The sequence below is a fragment of the Podarcis vaucheri genome (genome assembly GCF_965113315.1).
Source record: "Podarcis vaucheri genome assembly, chromosome: 2".
Taxonomy (NCBI): domain Eukaryota; kingdom Metazoa; phylum Chordata; class Lepidosauria; order Squamata; family Lacertidae; genus Podarcis; species Podarcis vaucheri.
This window is the reverse complement of record NC_138760.1, coordinates 43,402,275-43,424,283: the sequence shown is the minus strand read 5'-3', so window position 1 is coordinate 43,424,283 and position 22,009 is coordinate 43,402,275. Positions and strand designations below refer to the sequence as shown.

Sequence of the window (22,009 nt, the reverse complement as noted above, 5' to 3'; positions counted from 1 at the left end):
CTCTGTCCCGATGGCAAGAGCTCGAAGAGACAGTGACCAGGATGCGATGGATCTTTTACTATGTCCAGTGCCTTCCTATGGCACCTTGTGGCATAAATCTGCTCTAAGGTGGAGAGTGGGCAGCCAACAATGCTCTCTGCTGCCTTAACAACCCTGCACAACCCCATCCTGTCCTGGGTAGTACAGCTTCCGTACCACACACATGTCTGTCATGTTTAGTTTGGCCTGTATTGATTTGTGTGGGATCATTTGTCTTGTGACCTATTGTAAAATGTAGGTTCATTCTCAGGACCACCACCTGCTGATATCCACCTGCATGGATGCTGCTGCTGCCACTTAAGAAGGGTGACCATGGTGCTGGTGCTCCCCTGATGAGTGCTGATGCTGGCCTTGACCCAAATTGTAGTTGTTGCTTTCTATAGAAGCAAGGTGATTGGAAGAGGAGAGAGGGATGCAGCTGTAGTCATCGTTTTATTTGCATCTTTCTTCATAGGTCTTGGGTCTGAAACTGCCATATGATTAACATACTACTTCTGATATAACATTTAAAACTGAGCCTGACAATTCAGCTGAGACCTGATTCAAGTATACCCAACTCTTCATTTTTTACAGTCTGCTTCACCCTGACGACTTAAGTCAGTTAGTAATTTTAAACAGCAAATACATTCGAATGAAACTCACACAGGTTAAAATATATTAGAAGCCTCAGCCTCTCTATCAGATTGAGTTTTAACCACTGAATTTCACCCAAATATTGCAGTGCTTTTTTTTTTTTAATGCTTGGGTTCTGGTGAGTTCTCCAGCAGGAGGAAACTATGTAAAGACAGACACCCTCTGACAAAACATGGCCTGTGCCAAAAGTACTGCTTCAAATGGTTGCAAAATTAAATTTATTATTTTAACAGCAGCAGCTTATTGCTGACATAGTCTGAAAGATAACATTATGATTTACTAGTTTCTTTAGAATCTGTTGCCTGCTTGTGTGCCTCCCAGTTTGTGTATTTCCCTACCTCCAACTCTTTCCACTGGCCGACAGTTTCAAAAATGCAGCAAAAATTAAATTCTAGTTAATCAGGACAAGTTTGAATTGTTATATTATATTGAAAATTGTTTTAAGGTACAGTGGTACCTCAGGTTACATACGGTTCAGGTTACATATGCTTCAGGTTACAGACTCCGCTAACCCAGAAATAGTACCTCGGGTTAAGAACTTTGCTTCAGGATGAGAACAGAAATTGTGCTCCGGCGGTGCAGCGGCAGCAGGAGGCCCCATTAGCTAAAGTGGTGCTTCAGGTTAAGAACAGTTTCAGGTTAAGAATGGACTTTCAGAACGAATTAAGTACTTAACCCGAGGTACCACTGTATTTTCTAATCCTCATCTCGTGTGCCCCATTTTAAGATTTTAATCAGTGTCCCTTTCTTGTTTAAAATTAAGACACTCATTGCTAGAATGGTAAAATCTACCTAATTCTTAATCATCCTTGTTGATGTGCAAATGATTTGCTTATGACCATTTTGTGTGGAACTGTCAGAGAAGGCTTACTGAAAATGAGATATATTTATGCCCAGTATGTACCGGTACCTCTTATCTGTCCATCAGTTATTATCAAAGGAGAAGATTAAATTTGGTACAGTTTATACTGATGAGTCTGTCATCTACTTATCATTTCCTTTTCCCTTGGCTAGATGCAGAACAAATAACAGTGTGGGTTGATTTATTACTTTTCTGTGTATTCTACAAACCATTTTCTTCTGCGTTTGTTTTATGATAGTATCTTAGCAATGTTTTGTGTAAACACTTGAAACATTTTAACACTGATTATTTGTACTTCTTTCTTTGGGATGGAGTCTTATATTTAGGCAGATATCCATGTATCATAGCCTACAGCAGCTTTTCTCAGCCTTAGGTCCCCAGATGTTGCTGGACTACAACTCCCATCATCCTGGCTAGCAGGACCAGTGGTCATGGATAATGGGAGTTGCACTCTAACAACATCTAGGGAGCCGAAGGCTGAGAAAGCCTGGTTTACAGTAATCTGAAGGAGAGATTGTATGACTGAGGCCAGTGTGATGCCATACTAAGCTTTTTGTCTCCCACTATTTTTACTTTAAAATATTGCTGAATCTTTATCTCTGTCTGGCACATTCTCTAAAAAAACAACAACAGTGCTGCATTTTCTTTAGGAGGCTTTTATGTTACTGAAGTGTGGAATGATATGCCTTAAATGTTCAGTAAGAGCACAGTGGTTGCCTCTGTGCCAGAGCTTCACACTCAAGGAATTCTCTTCTCAGGGTGGACACTTGCTTTTTCTGGCATTCCATGAAAGGTTCCAAACTCCATGGGCATTAAAGACTCTCCCGTTGACTTTACGGCAGGAGCCTTCTGATGCAGCAGGCTTCATACTTGAGGGCTGTCTTGTCATTTTTCTTTTCTGTTTTCTATGGTTCTGGGAAAGCTGGGGGTGGGTCCGTTCCATCAGTACAGACTGTCCTGGAGAAATCCACCTAATTAAGATTAAACATCGGTTTACTATCTTTTGGACATGTTGTACAAAAAATGTTCTTTTAGCATACAGTGGCACACCTCTTCCTACCTGTGTTCACCCCTCCAATGTCCATGCAGCCAGAGAAAAGCAACAACAACCCAGCTGAGCCAGGGCAGAATGAGGAAACAGAAGTGAACGATGAGTGTTGTATTCTCATGGCTTTTTGGATAATGTTTGTTATGATGGTTGGTTGTGATTTGCATATGTTATTAGAATTAACTTCTCAGCAAAAGCTAATAACAAGGAGAGGCAAAACCTCCCCCTCCCACCAGGGAGTGGAATCAAACACTAAATAAATTAGGCAGGGTGTTTCTGTATCATTTTGCAGTGCATTATAAAATGCAACCTAGGATCAGGCCTTTTTTTTTCAGCTGGAATTTGCGGCACCTCTCAGGTGGGTGCTATTGCTATTCTAAGAAAACAAGGGAGGCGTTCATGGTGAATACTAGCACCTCTTTTTCTAGAAAAATAGCAGTGTCTGGGACCATCTCCTGAAAGTACTGAGCAAAACTACAGGCAACTTTTCAGTATTTGTCTTTTTAGCCCTTTCAATGGCGGAATCAACAAGTCCCAATATGGACAAAACATCAGTGTTTCAATTCAGACTCATATCTGGCTGTCTTCATGGCTGTTCCTTTAGCTCTGGTACTTTGCGAAGCCCAAGGAAAGGTACTTTGTACCACTGAAAGCAAGTGAGGTGTATGTTAAAGCTGTTGTAGGCCTGTGATATGTGATTGCACCATTAGTTAGGATGTGCTAGAGTCTAGATTACCAGCTTGATCATACACTGGTATGTACTGATTCACTGCCATCCCATAATGTAGTTCAGATCCGCTGAGCATCAGCATGTAGCTTGAAGTTGAATCAATCTGCATGCTGTACACAATAAGCAATAATTGTCATTTGTTTGTGGTCAATGAACTATTCACTGAAAGGCTCCAAAAACCGTTCAACTGATTGGCACTGATTGAAAGCCTGTGGCCTGGAGGCAATAATTATATGGTTTATTTGGGGGGAAGAAAGCTGCACCTGCTTTATATTCTCTTGTATAAATGAACACAGTCATTTACTTCTGTGGCAGGAGGTAAGGGAACTGCAGCTCATGATGCTATTGAGACAAAGTCAAAACCTCCCCCTGCCCCAGGCAGCAAAGTCAGTACTGGCTGGTGGTGAGAGCAGGTTTTGCTCCCAGGTCACCTGTGCTGCTGACTGCAATGGCTTTATACTTCCTGTGAATTGCTCCCATTAGCTAATGCAGCAAAACATTAATTGATATAATGGGAAAGATTAAAATGCTGGGTGTGTTTATTTCCAATTCATGTTTTTCTTTGTGAAAGAAGATGACACATATTGATTACAGGAATGAGGAAAAGGTATCCTCTCCTTGATCTGTTCTTGCCCTCCCATGATGTCTCTTATCTCCTTTTCTCAAAGTAGGGTAGAAGAATGAGAATCCCCAATGGAAGAAAGGAAACTTTTCAACTCCTTAGCTTTTGGGGAACTAGTCCCTATTCTTTCTGCATCCAGACCACCTCACAGTAATTACTATAAAACAGTAAGTGTGATGTTCTAGGCCAATTTTGGTACCTGAGGTGGAGATCCTGAATCTCAAAGACCACCGCAACAGCCAACATCTTTCCTCACCTTCTTCCTGCTTGTAGAGAGAGTCAAGCGTGCAAATAAATGCATTGTAATAAGTAGCTCGCAGCTTACACACATTTAACTTTAGTGCATTCAGCTTTGTGCACTTGGCTATATATATATATATATATATATGCTTTCGTAGATTTTCACGGGTACAGGAATGCAGGTTTTGGTGTCTTCGGGTGTCTTCCCGTGTAAGAGTCGGGGTGTCTGTGCGACGTTTCGACGAGGTCTCACTCGTCATCTTCAGGCTGGTGCTTTCGGCTTCTTGTTACTGGAACAGAGCAGAGTCTGGTGTTTGAGTTCCTATAAATACTGTTGAGGGGTGTGGTGTATAGCCTTCAACGTTCTGGGCAGAGAGGAAGTTCCTAGATTAGTGTGCCTTTTCTTCTTTTGTTCCTTAATTACTTGAGGGATATCTTGAGTGATTTCATGAGTGATATTCTGAATACCACTGGGTGGGTCATTAAGTGTAGATTAGTTGCTAAAGCTTTCGTGTCTTGACCTCTTGAGCTTGTGAAGAGTTTTTCTGAGAAGATGGCTGTGCTGCATTTAGTTGTGCTCTGGCTTGGCTTCGTGTATAGGGGCGAGCTGTGGTTTTGTGCTTTGTGCCAGCCAGATCTGTGTAGGGATTGCAGGGGGGTGCAGCATCCGGAGGTGCCACTATAGTTTGGCTACTGGATGGAGTCTGTAATATGTCTGTGGAGAGGGTCTGGGTTTGGGTCTGGTGTGGTTGATTGGTGACGGCGTTCTGTGTGCCTCTGGTTCTGGTGTCGGTTTTTGTGGGGAGGGCTAATTTCCAGATGTCTGGCAGGCGGGACGTGTCGTCACGCTTGTTCATGTTGTGAGGGTGTTTCTCTATCTCGATGGCTTCCATGATTATTCTCTTGTGGTGATGTTCCATGTTAAAGAGCAATTTGGAATCTGCAAAATTAATTTCGTGTCCTGTTTCTTTCATGTGTTGGAAAAGAGAGGAAGTTTTTTCTTCTTTTTTGATGGCATTCTTGTGTTCTGCGATACGTGCATTTATTCGTCTGTTTGTTTGTCCAATGTACGTGGCTGGGCAGACTTTGCAGGGTATTTCATAGACCCCTTGGTTTTCCAGCTGGATTTTGTCTTTTGGGTTTCTGAGGATATTGGCTATTTTTTGGTTGGTGCAGAAGGCTGTTTTGATATTGTGTTTATGGAGGATTTTGCTGATTTTGTCTGTAGTGCCCTTGATATAAGGAAGGAGGGCCATGCCATTGTTTTCTTCTGTGTCTTGGTTTTTGGGGGGTGTTTCTTTTTGGATTAGCTTCGTAACCCTGTTTTTCTGGTATCCATTGGCGATTAACACATTTGAGAGATTCTGTAACTCAGTTGTCAAGTGGTCTTTGTCAGCCAGGCGTTTGGTTCTGGAGATGAGAGTCTTGGCTACGGAGTTTATTTGTGCAGGGTGGTGGTGTGATTGTGCATGTAAGTAGCGGTTGGTGTGTGTTTTTTTCCGGTAGATAGTGTGTCCTAGGGAGCCATCAGGTTTTTTGTAGATTAGGACGTCAAGAAAGGGGAGTTGGTTGTTGTCTTCTATTTCCATAGTGAATTGTATTTTGGGGTGTAGGTTGTTGAGATGTGTGAGGAAGCTATCTAGTTTTTCTTTCCCGTGTGGCCAAATTACAAAGGTGTCGTCAACATATCTGAGCCAAAGTTTGGGTTTGTGTTCTGACTTGTCTAAAGCATTGGTTTCAAAGTGTTCCATGTACAAATTTGCGATGACCGGTGAGAGGGGTGATCCCATAGGTGCTCCTTCTATCTGTTTGTATCTTTGTCCATTGTGGGTGAAGTACGTGTTGGTTAGGCAGTGGTTGGTCAGGTCCAGGATGTATTTGGGGGGGTTGTATTTGTTTTGAATGGCTGTCAAGGCTTCATTAATGGGCACTTGAGTGAAGAGAGATACAACATCGAAGCTCACAAGTAGGTCATCGGGATGTAGGTATTGCTTCTTTATTGTTTCTATGAACTGGAAGGAGTTAGTAACGTGTGAAGCGATGGATTCTGCATAGGGCTGAAGTTGCTTAGCGAGAAATTTAGCGAGATTTTGTAGAGGTGAGCCTATGGAGCTGACTATTGGTCTGAGTGGTGTTCCTTCTTTGTGTATCTTGGGGAGACCGTAGAGTTTGGGGCATCTGGATGATTTTTCTCTGGGGATGATTCTTAGCTGGATTTCTTCACTGATAGGAGAGGCTTTTATTTTGGATTTGGTGGTTTTTTCCAGATAGGTGGTGGGATCTGTTTTTATAGGTTGGTAGGTAGGGTCTTGGAGTAGATTTGATAGTTTTGCTTGGTAGTCCGATGTGTTCATCACAACAGTGGCGTTGCCTTTGTCTGCTGGGAGAATGATTATGTTGTTGTCTTTCCTCAGGTTGGTGAGTGCTTTCTGTTCTTCTTTGTGTAAATTGCTTCTGGGTGGTTTGCTGGAGCAGAGGATGTTGGTGACTTCAAGTCTGATTTTATTGGCTTCATCTGGGTCGATTTTGGTCAGGCTAGCTTCGACTCCGCATATGATGTTTTCCGTGGGGATGCGTCTCGGGGCGACTGCAAAGTTGAAACCTTTGGAGAGTACTTTGGTTTCAGTTGGGGTGAGGATCCTGTCTGATATGTTATGTACTGTTTGTTTCATGGGTTGTTGTGGAGGGTGGCTGGGTTTCTGGCGTTTCTCTAGTTTGTAGAGTTTGTTGGTGTGTCTGTCTGTCTTATGTGAGGTCTCAGTTTCAGCTCTCCAGACGGCTAGTTGTTTGCATTTGTCCGAAGAAATCCGAAGAGCCACCATCTTATGTGATCTCCTGTTCCTACGCAACTGCCGAGACAACAACTTAACTCCCACATGCTTCCAACTTAAATTCCACTCTAAAACCCCAGCTACCGAAAGGATCCTGAAACGAACTGAACTATCCCTAATCAGAAACGAAATACATAAGAAAAGATACCTACTAAACCAAACCAACAAAGATCTGCTCACTCTTCACCTCAAACTATGTAACAAAATCCACCCTGCACTCTGGGACAAATGCAAACAACTAGCCGTCTGGAGAGCTGAAACTGAGACCTCACATAAGACAGACAGACACACCAACAAACTCTACAAACTAGAGAAACGCCAGAAACCCAGCCACCCTCCACAACAACCCATGAAACAAACAGTACATAACATATCAGACAGGATCCTCACCCCAACTGAAACCAAAGTACTCTCCAAAGGTTTCAACTTTGCAGTCGCCCCGAGACGCATCCCCACGGAAAACATCATATGCGGAGTCGAAGCTAGCCTGACCAAAATCGACCCAGATGAAGCCAATAAAATCAGACTTGAAGTCACCAACATCCTCTGCTCCAGCAAACCACCCAGAAGCAATTTACACAAAGAAGAACAGAAAGCACTCACCAACCTGAGGAAAGACAACAACATAATCATTCTCCCAGCAGACAAAGGCAACGCCACTGTTGTGATGAACACATCGGACTACCAAGCAAAACTATCAAATCTACTCCAAGACCCTACCTACCAACCTATAAAAACAGATCCCACCACCTATCTGGAAAAAACCACCAAATCCAAAATAAAAGCCTCTCCTATCAGTGAAGAAATCCAGCTAAGAATCATCCCCAGAGAAAAATCATCCAGATGCCCCAAACTCTACGGTCTCCCCAAGATACACAAAGAAGGAACACCACTCAGACCAATAGTCAGCTCCATAGGCTCACCTCTACAAAATCTCGCTAAATTTCTCGCTAAGCAACTTCAGCCCTATGCAGAATCCATCGCTTCACACGTTACTAACTCCTTCCAGTTCATAGAAACAATAAAGAAGCAATACCTACATCCCGATGACCTACTTGTGAGCTTCGATGTTGTATCTCTCTTCACTCAAGTGCCCATTAATGAAGCCTTGACAGCCATTCAAAACAAATACAACCCCCCCAAATACATCCTGGACCTGACCAACCACTGCCTAACCAACACGTACTTCACCCACAATGGACAAAGATACAAACAGATAGAAGGAGCACCTATGGGATCACCCCTCTCACCGGTCATCGCAAATTTGTACATGGAACACTTTGAAACCAATGCTTTAGACAAGTCAGAACACAAACCCAAACTTTGGCTCAGATATGTTGACGACACCTTTGTAATTTGGCCACACGGGAAAGAAAAACTAGATAGCTTCCTCACACATCTCAACAACCTACACCCCAAAATACAATTCACTATGGAAATAGAAGACAACAACCAACTCCCCTTTCTTGACGTCCTAATCTACAAAAAACCTGATGGCTCCCTAGGACACACTATCTACCGGAAAAAAACACACACCAACCGCTACTTACATGCACAATCACACCACCACCCTGCACAAATAAACTCCGTAGCCAAGACTCTCATCTCCAGAACCAAACGCCTGGCTGACAAAGACCACTTGACAACTGAGTTACAGAATCTCTCAAATGTGTTAATCGCCAATGGATACCAGAAAAACAGGGTTACGAAGCTAATCCAAAAAGAAACACCCCCCAAAAACCAAGACACAGAAGAAAACAATGGCATGGCCCTCCTTCCTTATATCAAGGGCACTACAGACAAAATCAGCAAAATCCTCCATAAACACAATATCAAAACAGCCTTCTGCACCAACCAAAAAATAGCCAATATCCTCAGAAACCCAAAAGACAAAATCCAGCTGGAAAACCAAGGGGTCTATGAAATACCCTGCAAAGTCTGCCCAGCCACGTACATTGGACAAACAAACAGACGAATAAATGCACGTATCGCAGAACACAAGAATGCCGTCAAAAAAGAAGAAAAAACTTCCTCTCTTTTCCAACACATGAAAGAAACAGGACACGAAATTAATTTTGCAGATTCCAAATTGCTCTTTAACATGGAACATCACCACAAGAGAATAATCATGGAAGCCATCGAGATAGAGAAACACCCTCACAACATGAACAAGCGTGACGACACGTCCCGCCTGCCAGACATCTGGAAATTAGCCCTCCCCACAAAAACCGACACCAGAACCAGAGGCACACAGAACGCCGTCACCAATCAACCACACCAGACCCAAACCCAGACCCTCTCCACAGACATATTACAGACTCCATCCAGTAGCCAAACTATAGTGGCACCTCCGGATGCTGCACCCCCCTGCAATCCCTACACAGATCTGGCTGGCACAAAGCACAAAACCACAGCTCGCCCCTATACACGAAGCCAAGCCAGAGCACAACTAAATGCAGCACAGCCATCTTCTCAGAAAAACTCTTCACAAGCTCAAGAGGTCAAGACACGAAAGCTTTAGCAACTAATCTACACTTAATGACCCACCCAGTGGTATTCAGAATATCACTCATGAAATCACTCAAGATATCCCTCAAGTAATTAAGGAACAAAAGAAGAAAAGGCACACTAATCTAGGAACTTCCTCTCTGCCCAGAACGTTGAAGGCTATACACCACACCCCTCAACAGTATTTATAGGAACTCAAACACCAGACTCTGCTCTGTTCCAGTAACAAGAAGCCGAAAGCACCAGCCTGAAGATGACGAGTGAGACCTCGTCGAAACGTCGCACAGACACCCCGACTCTTACACGGGAAGACACCCGAAGACACCAAAACCTGCATATATATATATATATATATATATATATATATATATATATATATGGGGGAGGAAAGGGGATGGTCTGGAAAAAAGGATTTTGGCAATCCTACCTGCCATTGAACCCAATGTGCTTTGACTATATGTGGTTTGGCTTTATCTCGGGAACGTAACCCCCATGTAAGCAGAAAGTTGCCTGCGTAAATGCAGTCTTCTCTCCTTCACTTTCAGCCTTTCAAGCAGTTGACCGCCCAAAGCTGTGGAGGAAACTCGCAGAACTAAAAATTGATCAGCGCTTATTGATTCTAATACAAAATCTATACTCTTCCAATGTCTGTCAAGTCAAACTTAACACCATAGGTCATCTTTCATCAGACATCCCAATCTCGAAAGGGGTAAAACAAGGATGTATTCTTGCCCCCTTTCTATTTAACTTATTCTTATCAGACTTGCCAGATCACCTTCAAAAAATAGAATCACATGCCCCTAAACTTAATCAGAAACCAGTTCCTCTCTTATTATACGCAGACGATGCAGTCCTACTATCATTAACGAGCTTGGGTCTGAAACGTCTTATATCTTCTCTGACCCTTTACTGCGAATGTAATAAACTCTCTATAAATTACGAGAAGACAAAAATTTTGGTCTTCTCAAATGGTTGGAAACTAGAGAAATGGAAAATAAGAGGGCAAGAAATCCAACAAGTAAAAATCTATAGGTATCTGGGAATCTTATTCCAGAGCAATCTAGGGTGGGCAAGTCATCGCACAAATGCCATAAAACAGGCAAAGTGCACCTCATCAGCAGTTGCCCGTTTTTATTATCAGAAAGGTAATCAATTTATTCCTGCGGCCAATCAGATTTTTCAAACAAAAGTGCAAGCCCAGATATTCTATGGAATCCCGCTATGGATTCAAGCATATAACAGTGATTTAAATAAGATTCACTCCAGCTTTCTGAGACGTATTCTTGGACTCCCAGCTGCGATCAAATATGAAACAATGTGTGCAGAAATAGGCATACACACAATGGAATACTGGGCCTGGTCCACCTCAATAAAGTACTGGTTACGCTGCCATTTTCGCTGCTCCCCATCAAGCCTGCTCGCTGATCTGCTCAAAGACCCCCTATAAATCAAGATGGTATCAGTACCTCGAAAAAAAGATTGAATCTTTAGGCATCGAGCTGGAGCCCCTGTATAATTCTAATGAGCAATACATTTTCCATAATATCCTAGCTAGACTAAAGGATGTGGAGAGACAAAATATTATGGCAGCTGTAAATAAAATTTGCTCCCCCATATTCTATGATTTAAATATCTTAGATAGCAGAGTCAATTACGTCACTAAATTAATAATCCCAGCCCAACGTAGGGCTTTTATGCTGGCCCGGTTGAATGTCTTTCCCTCAGCATTTGTCTGGGGAAGATATCAAAACATCCCTAGAAACAAGAGACTCTGCAGATGCTCTATGAATGTCCCGGACACTGTAGAGCATATTCTCTTTCATTGCCCATTGTACAGTACGCTCCGTCAACGCGTGCTGTCCCCTCTTTTGGGTGGTCTGGAACCCCAGCAAGGTGAATGTGCGGGATTCTGCCTATCCGACGTTGACCAAAGGGTAACGGCGGGGGTAGCCGAGTTTTTGGCTGCAGTCCTCCAAGGAGCAGGATAACAAGGAAAACCACTGATTTTATATGTATATATATATATATGATTGTAGCCAACTGCTGCCTTTTTATATATATTTCAAGGCTTTTACATGTTATTTTCCTTCTTACGGTTTTTATTTGCATAATGCCTAATAAAGGTTTGATTTCAGACCTGCCATTGAACCCAATGTGCTTTGACTATATGTGGTTTGGCTTTATGCGCTATCTCGGGAACGTAACCCCCATGTAAGCAGAAAGTTGCCTGCGTAAATGCAGTCTTCTCTCCTTCACTTTCAGCCTTTCAAGCAGTTAATATAGGATTGTTTCATTCTATCCTTGTTTCCCAGAACATGTTCATGTTAAGCACAGTTAACACTTGATTCTTCAATTATATTAATTTCTTCCTCATCGAAAGAAACTTTTAAAATGAGTCTTCAGATGAGCTGTCTCATCTTGACATATCTGGCTGGTAATGTCTTAATCACATGCAAACTCAAGAAATGGCAGCAACACTTTCACAGTTCTTTTCCCTTCTCCATTGCAAAGTCCTTGGGCAGGGAAGAGGTTATAGGGCAGTGGAATCCCTAGCCAAAGTGGATCCTGGCAAATCGCTGTTCCTATTGGCTGCATTTTTCACTAGTATGCCCTGTAAGGATGTTGGACATATCATCAGAAAACGCAACCAGGAAAAAAGAGTGCTCCAGATTTGAAGCTGCGGCGGAAAAGGAACCAGAGATTGGGGGCTGAATGTGGATCAGTACTTTTGGCAGTAGATCCAGTGCGGTCCTGACACATGAGAAAGGAACAGCTATGATGGTGGAAAGAGGGTTACTTTTCCAACAGCCACATGTCTTTAGCTTGGGCACATGATACCCCTTACATGGAGCTTTCTGTGTAAGATTTTAAAAGGTTACAAACAAATATATCTGTTCAGATATAAAAGGATAACTACCAAGTTTATGTTCAGGTCTGTTACCACTAGGAAGAAGAAGGGGTATAAAACCTGCAATTTCTCTACAATCAAAGGCTGCTACAGAAGTCAGAATATCTTGGTCGATAGGATGTGTTTTTGTGATTGTGATTAAGTACAGTGGTACCTCGGGTTACATACGCTTCAGGTTACAGACGCTTCAGGTTACAGACTCCGCTAACCCAGAAATAGTACCTTGGGTTAAGAACTTTGCTTCAGGATGAGAACAGAAATCGTGCTCCAGCGGTGTGGCGGCAGCAGGAGGCCCCATTAGCTAAAGTGGTGCTTCAGGTTAAGAACAGTTTCAGGTTAAGAACGGACCTCTGAAACGAATTAAGTAGTTAACCCGAGGTACCACTGTATCTCTCTTTGATTTTAGATAAACTAAATTTACCCACCTCTTTTTTAAAAAACATTCACTTCCCACTTGACAGGGAACACTTTCCTTAAGCCAGGCATGGCCAAACTTGGCCCTCCAGCTGATTTGGGACTACAACTCCCATCATCCCTAGCTAACAGGACCAGTGGTCAAGGATGATGGGAATTGATGTCCCCAAACAGCTGGAGTGCCAAGTTTGGCCATGCCTGCCTTAAGCAGTCCAGTCCGCTTCCAGTGTTCAACATTATGTGATCATTTTCCTGTGTTGCAAGGCAGACAAACTTCACTATTTTTTTAAAAATAGCTACTCATTCTCAATTGCTTACAAACTTCCTTTAAAGTATCATCTAACGATGCATTGTTTTATAGAGGCTTGGAGAAGAGAAGTAGGATTTAAGCCCCATATTCATAGGTCTTAGCATTTCAGTGTGTTGGGAGAAACATCCATGCATTTATGCTGAGATGAGCATTGCTCTGCCCAGGATCAATCTCAGAGCTGTGCAACGACATGCAGGGCTGGGGGCCTGGAGTAGTGGTGGGCAGACGGGGACAGCGTGGCACTTGAGATCATGCAATGTGTTGAAAATGGAAAGGGATGGAGGAAGATCCTTTCAGCAGAGAACAAGAAGGTTGGATTTGCCTTGTCTTCAGCCAGTTGAATTGCATTATTCACCACTACAGTTTCAGTTTTTCAACTGCAGAGTTCTTTTAATAAACATTTTTTTTTTATCACTGTAGGATGGAAATCTGTGCGGATACTTCGTGCTGTGAAGTCTGAGTGCGCACAGCTTTGGTAAACAGCACAGAGTGAGATTGAGTATTTGTAAAATAGTCTCTTTGGGGATAGGCTGATGAAAAACACAAAGAAACATAGCTGAAAGCCTGATGCAGAGGACATGCCAGCAGTGTAGCTGGATAAAGTAGTGGTTTAAAAGTTGGCAAGGAATGAGGCTATTCAATTAACACCTTCTTTTTTGAGTGCTCTAGACATGTATATTGGATGAAATAATGTTGACTAGATATCAGAAAGGCAAGAAGGCTGCTTATTTCTTCTCCACACTCTTCTCCACAGTGTCAAATGGTGTCTCTAGATATTAAAGGGTTGTTGGTATGTCTTAAGTTTTGTTGTATGGAGTGGGAAATCTTCTGTACATCAAGTTAATATTCCAGAACAATACCTCTATTTATGCTAGTTCTCCAAAAAGTGAGGCACGTGCAGCAAAGTGATCAGTAAAGAAGAAATAGCTATTTTGACAGATCCATGCCTTTCATTTAACCCAGAAGCTACAGTATTGGAATGGACAAAGAACATATTCATGTAGCGTTTTTTAATTATTATTACCAGTACATCCCAATTTTCAGGTGGGCACAACTGATTGTTAGCTGATGACAGAAGCTGTATAGGAGACTTGTCCTAACAAGCAATAATTGTGTAATTAGGGGCTTTTAATCAAGTCATGGAATTCTAATTCATTCTTTGCCTTCATTCTGCTGAAAGTTAATATCATCCTCATTGACTGAAATCCATCAGCAATCCTTTGTTCTCCAAACCCTTTGCAAGTGCTAGTGGCACAGTCGACCTTTATTTACGTACAAGGCAAACAAGTGGTAAAAACTGCACTATGTCAAAAACTAATATCCAAAAGCAGTCGAAGGGTGCATCTTGTTTAATCCTTGCCACCACAAATAGCCAAAAACTGCACTCCAAAATCGTATTTTGGGGAGTGTTTCAAAAGTAAAGAAAAGTGAAATCCATTACAGGAGTTTCCTGAGCAAATGTGATATTTAAGAGCAAGAAATACGTGAAATGTTAACAAACAAGCAGTGCTGAAGGTCCCTAGCATTATGGTTTTGTAACCCTTTCTGTGTTTGATTTCTCATAGAACTGAAAAATGTAGTGCCCCATCCTTTGCAACCAGGGTCATTGACAGGGTGTGTCACACGTGTAACAGGCTTTAAGCCTGCAGGGGCTCCAGACTCTTAGCTTTCATTTAAGAAAGTAAGTCATTTGGACATTTGTGAAGAAAGCTAGAAAACAAAGCATGCAGGCACCACTCTAAGAATGTAGATGGAGAGAAGCTGCTGTTGTTAACCAGTTAATCATGAGAGAGAAAAGATGCAGAGCCCTCAAATATTTCATTTCATCCTTGCTTTACACAATCTGCCATTGTTTTAAACCACCACTCCCCCCCCCTCAGTTTTCATACCTACTTGCTCCCATGCTATTGTTGTAAGCCAAAAATGGCTTATCTTCTGAGTTTATGCCCATAAAACTCAGAGACGTAAGGAGTTAGGAGTCCATCATTGTTTACTGCGAAGCAATAGGTTACAGTCAGATTGTTTTGCGAAACTGCAACCACACCCAGTGGTCGGGCAGTGGTATTTATAACATTTCAAACAAAGCATTTCAATTTTCACCAATCAAATAAATCACTACCTCATTTCATGTTTAATATGCATGCGCAATAAGCACTGGCAATTTATGGTGATTCAGGTTTGATTCTCACCAATTTCTGTTGGCTAAGCTTTGATTCCCACCGTGTGCTGTTACATTGTATTAGTATGCGTGTTGGGAACCTGTGTAACGTGTAGCCATTTGCACAATGTAGCAACTGTTGTTCTAGCTTTGAGCTGCATCTTTGTGATTCACATATTCCTGCCCCGGGGAGGGGGGGGGGCGGCAACTTGCAAAATCATCAGTTTCATAAAGCAATAGGTCACCATAACTCCTTTATTAGAAGTGCACTCTAGGATTTCCAGGGGTACACATTATCACATTTATTTTGGCCCTTTGGGCCACCACCACTATGGATACTGTTGTTGTGCAACCCGCCTTCAATTTTGCTCCCCTGACTTCTTGCAAATCCAGCACTGTGATGCATCACTACAAATCCCCCAAGGCGGGTGCGCAATGACATTATTACAATTTTTATTATAACAGAGAGACAAACTTAATATTAATATTTAGGCCTCAGCTTTCTGCTGAGGTTCTCCCCTTGTCTTTCCCCCTCTCACCTCCCTTATCAGCTCCTTTTCTCTCCAGTTCCCCAACTATCAAATCTCAACTGACTCTCCCCACTAACAAGTTTACTCTCAATTGACTAGAATCTCGAATCTTACTCAGTCTCTCCTATCACCCAGAGCAAGTGGAATGAATTTGCCTGATCCAGGCCCTGCCTAATAAATTATCAAACCAGTGGTTTCTCCGCTCTCAGAACCTGTCACCAAGCAGCTACTGCTGAACAGGCAACATATTAACAGTACGAGGCCCTGAACTTTGACAGTCGCAGAGGTCACACAATATATTTTCCTTAAAAGCACATGCATTAAATAATAATTTCAACATTTTCCCACACCATGTTATGAGCTAAACATGGTCGGCCATGTTTAGCCATGGAGGCACTTGTTTGGGTCAAGAGAATTATGGCACAGCATTATCATATTATAATAATAACAACTTAGCTTTCATTGTTCTGTTGTGTTTTTCAAAATTGAGTGTGCAAGTATTCAGTACAATTGTTTTGAATACCTAGCAGTGAGTTAAAAGTTCAGGTTACTGGTGATATCTGATCTATAATACTTTTGACTTGTTATTTTTTATGTTTAGAAGAAAGGCAAGGCAAGCTACACATTAAATTAGTCTATTTATAAAGGAGAAATAAATTCAAGTAGGATCCTAGCACAATTAGCCATGTAAAATAAAGATGATGGATAGCCTAGATGACAGACCTCCTCAAGTCCAGATGCTTTCCCTCTGAACTCACTGGACAATTATTTTCGCATTTGCCAAGGAATATTTAGTGTCTTACAATGAAATTTTAGGATTTGCAGTACTATTATATTATTCCAGAGATTGCTATAATTCTGAGGTTATTAAAGAAAATCTGGCAGCTCTTCCAAGTGCCTTAAAAGCATTTTGTTGCAATATGAGACGTAAAATCGCCTTTCTGAGGGCATCCTTATCCTGTATCCAGATTCCCATCACATTTTTCTTAAGCAGCAAAAAGTCTTTGATGCTTATTAGTTCTGTCTGTTGGATCTTAATGGGATTTTCTCCCATCTACGTTACATTTGGTGGGGGGAACAGAGAAACTCTAAATTATTTCTGTAAATTTGAAGAAAGCAGCGATACTCATTTTATACGTCAGTGCCAGATAATGAATGTGGTTTGTTGGTCTGACATGGCCAATGCAGGTCTTGCCGCATTGCCTGTTTCATTTTAAGCTGCTATTGCAAATATGTAGGCACTTTGTAGAAGTAGTTTAGCATAGGCACTTCTTTGAGTCCTGTCTGTGTTCATTCAGTATACCTGCGGTACATAAGCTCCACAGCATACATAGGCTGTTCTATTTATTACAAACCAATTTCATTTCAGACCTCCTCACCCCCATTTTCCCATTTACCTCGTCTGGTAATGGCAGCATGGAGGCACTGCTGTAGGTCAACTTCCTTCCCTACCTGTGTCTGTTGAAATGCTGCTATGGTGGCACTTCTGCACTCTGCAACATGTGTTTTTTCCAGGATTCCTGAGTTCTTTGGTTTTCAGTTCTTGGAATCTACATCTCAGGACTCTTTAGGTGTGCCTGGCCTTCATACAAAGAATTGGGGTGCTCTTGGAAAAAAAGTAAGTTTCCCGTATCTCTAATACCTGGAATATTCCAAGATATTGTGCCTGTTGTCACAAGATAAAACGGGAAAGGCAGGTGAGAATGAGGAGGGATAGGCAAGGAGGGAGGAGTTCTCATATTACAATTCTGGTTGGAAAAGAACTCATGGGGCTGTAATACTCATCTCACTTTAAAGTCCAAACAAGGACATGATGGATTTGAGTGACATCAGTAATGCCATGATTTCTTGCCATACAAATTGAGATGAAAATGGTTCATTGAAGAGAGAATTTCGTCATCTGCTGCTGTGAAAACAATGAAGGAGAGGGGAAGAGAAAATAAGGGAAACACATGCTGACTATAAAACATTAACACAAGAAGAGGCTAAATACTGCAGATTGAGGTTTTCTCTAAACTTTTTTGTAGGTATATTCAGAATTGTTTGGGATTTATAGATTCTTGGTTATGCAGAAAAAATAGAATTTCCACAAGGCAGTATGCCTGAAGTTGCTTAATAATGGAACTTCTTATGTGCATAATGCTTTCTTTAAGCAACTTGCTAGGTCTGGCAGAAATATCAGCTTTGCAGAAGAATTTTATTTCTAATCTCACTTCCTGTCTCAGTCTTGAATTTGCAAGCAATTCTTTCAGATTATGCTTAGAGCAGTGTGACACACAGAGAAGTTGTCAAAGACCTCAGTGTTCAACAACAGTGGGGTGGTTGCTAAGGGAAGTGATGCTTTTGGGTGGACAGGGCTCGGCTTCTACGTCCTGTGGTATATTTATATCCCGTGGTATATTTTTCTGCCTACAAAATATCGCAATACCATGTAATATATATTAAAGCAGAGAAACGGCCCCCTTTTTATATGGTACATCAAGTTGTGTTTCAGAGTTAATGTAAATGGTCTGTCTAAACAAATACTTTCCATATGATAGAATTTGATACCTAAAAACTATGTTTTTATTTTGAAATAAATATTTTTCTGTAGCTGCCTGCTCAATGGCTTTAGAAGCTAGAATGACATTTTTGCAGTTAGCTGTGTAATCTATTTTGAGTTGCACTTGTAGGTGCATTGTAAACATGTTTTCCAGTCTTTTGCCATAGAGTGCAAAACTCGGGATTACATGCTATTTTCCCCAGACCCTCTCTTCTTGTGTAAGCCTTAACTATGGCTAATGTGAATCCAGGGTTTGCTCTTTCTTTAAAAGCCAACTTTAAATCCCGATTAAAGATAAATTACGTTAACAGCTGTGGAGTCATGGGGATCAAAGCAGAATAAGAGCAAATGTTTTGTAGGATAGGAGAGGGCCTCACAAAAGTGCAAGTCTCATAGTGCTCTCTCTTCCTCATTCACACACACACACACACACACACACACACATTTAAATATGGAACAAATGAAGCTGTCTTACACCAAATCAGACCATGGCTGGCATGGTTCTCTAGGATATCAGGCAAGAATCCTTCCCTATCCTATCTGGAGATACCTGGAATTGAACCAGGGACTTTAAAAAATGCAAAACATGCGCTTTACCACTGAGCTCTGGCCCTTCTTTTAATGTTAACACACAACTGGTTAAGAGATGGGCAGTGGCTTGTGTGCACTAGTGCATGAAGTTATTTGGGGCTTATGCATTCCTCACCTTACCATAGGGTTGAACTGCAAACTTTAAAGCTCTTTTGGGGTGGGTGCTCACAATCACCGAAATTACAAGCCACGTAATGACATTTCTCTCTTATATATAAAATCATAAGCATGTTGTCAGTTGCAGTTCACGTGGTCATAGGCAGGTGGTAGTTTATACTTCAGTGAGACAGCCTGCTGGGCCATCAACCTAGGCAAGGTGAGGAGAAAGAGGGATATGTAGAATATAGGTACAGGTCCAGGAAAAGTGAGGAGAAGGGAACTAGAAGGTGGAGGAGTGAGCAGGCAGACCCAGGCAAGCCTTGGAGGTATGGTGAGCTGAGGGTGAGGTTTTTTGAGCAAGTTGTAAAAGGGACAGGGTTGGTGGTGGTGGTGGTGGGGGTAAACAGAGTTGGCAAGTGAAGTGATGAGGGGTACAGCACCTAGTTATGAATACATGTATAAAATGAGATATTAGTGCTTGTAATATCATTTTTATTAGTGCTGTTAATATTCTTAATACCTGTTTCTCACAAAGGAAGCTAGTAGATTTTGAAACAGCATACCTGCATACATTCTGTTAGCTAATGAATTGATTTTGCAACTATTGCTTTTAATTATGCATGTTCTTAGGGTTGGCTGGGCTTCCATTTGTGTACATGTGTTTCCTCTGCTTTCCCCCATGTTTAGACATTGAAAATGAGCCTTATGAAAAGGAGAATTCCCCCCAGAACAACCTTTGATACGAATGTGAGTTGTGGGTTGTGCCAAAGGCTTATATTTCACATTTGCTTTAGACTCCACGTCCGAGAAACAAGCGCCTTCCTGCTTTCAACAAGACAAAGTCTGTGTTGTGGGCAAAAGGTCCTCAAGGTATTCTTGACACTGCCATTCCTAATGGTTCCTTGTCATTTGTTGATCCATATGTATGGCTATGATCCTTGACCAGCTCCCTATCTTAATAGGAACAACCTGTGATGAGAAGTATATGGAGTCTTGAGATGTATAAGAAACCCATTCATCCACACACACAAAAATTGACCCGAGGGCAGGACCACCAAGAATGTACGATAAATGAGTCCCCAGGAGTACTTTAGATGTAACAGTTCTCTTTGACTTGTTTTTACAATATTTTTTTACAACGTTCCTTATTTTATTATTTTATATATTAAGGTGAAATTGAAACTAGAGTGAGTGATGATGGCACACGTTAACATTTGCAGGGATAAATTTGAGAATCCTGGAGTGTACCCACCCAAACATTACAGATGAGAATGTACTGAAGCATTAATTCACACAAAGAGTTTTATTCTGGGTTTGTAAATTAACGTGATATTCACACTTTTCAATTTTTGTTTGAATATTTATAGGAGTTGTGTTTTAAAATCTTTGCCTCTTGTACACCCCACTTATTTCTGAATATCTGTCGTTGGAAAGAACGAGTAACAAGTGAATATTGGATATAAAGTTTACAAATTCTTCAGCTTCTTTTTGTACACTGTATTGGAGTGCCAGAGGATGATAGCAAAAAAGATCTGGTTTCTCTGAAGACTTGGGATTATAAGGAACTATAAAAATAAGCTGTGTTTAATGGTCTCTGAGATTTATGAATCCAATCTCTTCCTCTGGGAACTGGACTGGCTTCGTTTTAAAACTGTAACTCTCTGATTGGCAAACGTATTTTCTCCCTATAGTCATAGATGGTATCTGATGATGCCAGAACCGAGGAGTAGTAATAAAACAAGAGGCTTTTAGTGGGGGGGGGGCACTGTTTGCTGCTAAGATACTTTTGTAAATGTAAAATTGCCACTGCCAAGCAGGCACATAAAACAGTAATGGTGAAAACCCTAAAGTGATCAGTGGAGTCTACTTAATGGTCTGTTAATTTGTGGCAACGTAATATCACTTGTTTGGATTGACATTCTTGTCTCTTCGTGTTTTTTTTATGGGATATTGAAGACATCAAAAGTACTTCTTTACCTCAGCTGAACATTTCTTTTGTTTCAAAAGAAAATATGGGATTATATTCAACTAAGTTTTACTCAAAATAAACCCACTGAAATTAATGAACATGACCAAGTTGGGTCAATTATTTTAGCAAGTACTTTGATAACAGCTTAGTTGAATAGCACCTGTGAGTTCTTTTTGTTTGTTTGTTGCTGGAAGCCCCACTTTCACCACAGTGAACATATAAAAAAACCTGTACGGAAATTCTTCATTTCTGTTCAATAAATGGAATTATTAAGAGGTATTAGTAAATACATGATTACTCATTTTTGCAATGTCATTCTTGAATGATTTTTTTTTTACTTCGTTATATGAAAAAGTAGAATTCCACAGACCTGCAGTAGTTCTTACGTGCATTCTTTCTCTCATCGCACACAGCCAGATCCATGTACATGCATGTAAGCAGAGCATTCAACTCCATTCATTCATTCATACATACATACATACACACTCTGTCTCAACATCCCTCCTGTCTTTCCTAGAAATACCAGGGATTTTTTTAATTTATGAGAAGCAAATAACAGTTTCTGAAATGTCCAGTGAAGTTTCATGGGGATTTGATTTCTGTCCCCCTCCACAGTCACTGGATACTTCAGTAACCTGGGAAATAAATTAATACTCCATCTCATTTCTTCTTCACCCAATCTCCCTGGAAATACAAAAGATCCCTTCTCACTCCATCACTTCATAATCAGTGTGTTTCTTCCTTCCTCTGAGCATGGAGGGAAAAGATTGGGGGAAAGATGCTTTATTGTCTCCATTGTAGAACGGAACAGGCAAGACAAAGAAGAAATTATTTGCAGAGGCACAGCTTCTCCCACTCCTTCTCTACTCAGACACATTCCCTCTTTGGCAGATAATGCACCATGCAATTTAGCACCCATTTTTCTAGCGAAAGGATCTGTTTCCTCTCATCCCATTTTCCTTCTTGGATCATTCC

General features: G+C 41.4%; 1 protein-coding gene across 3 annotated transcripts in view; it reads left to right on the top strand.

Moving 5' to 3' along the window:
• B3GNTL1 (UDP-GlcNAc:betaGal beta-1,3-N-acetylglucosaminyltransferase like 1) overlaps window positions 1-22,009 on the top strand; it is a 174,807-nt gene that overhangs the window by 62,168 nt on the left and 90,630 nt on the right. The gene's annotated exons all lie outside the window — the stretch shown is intronic.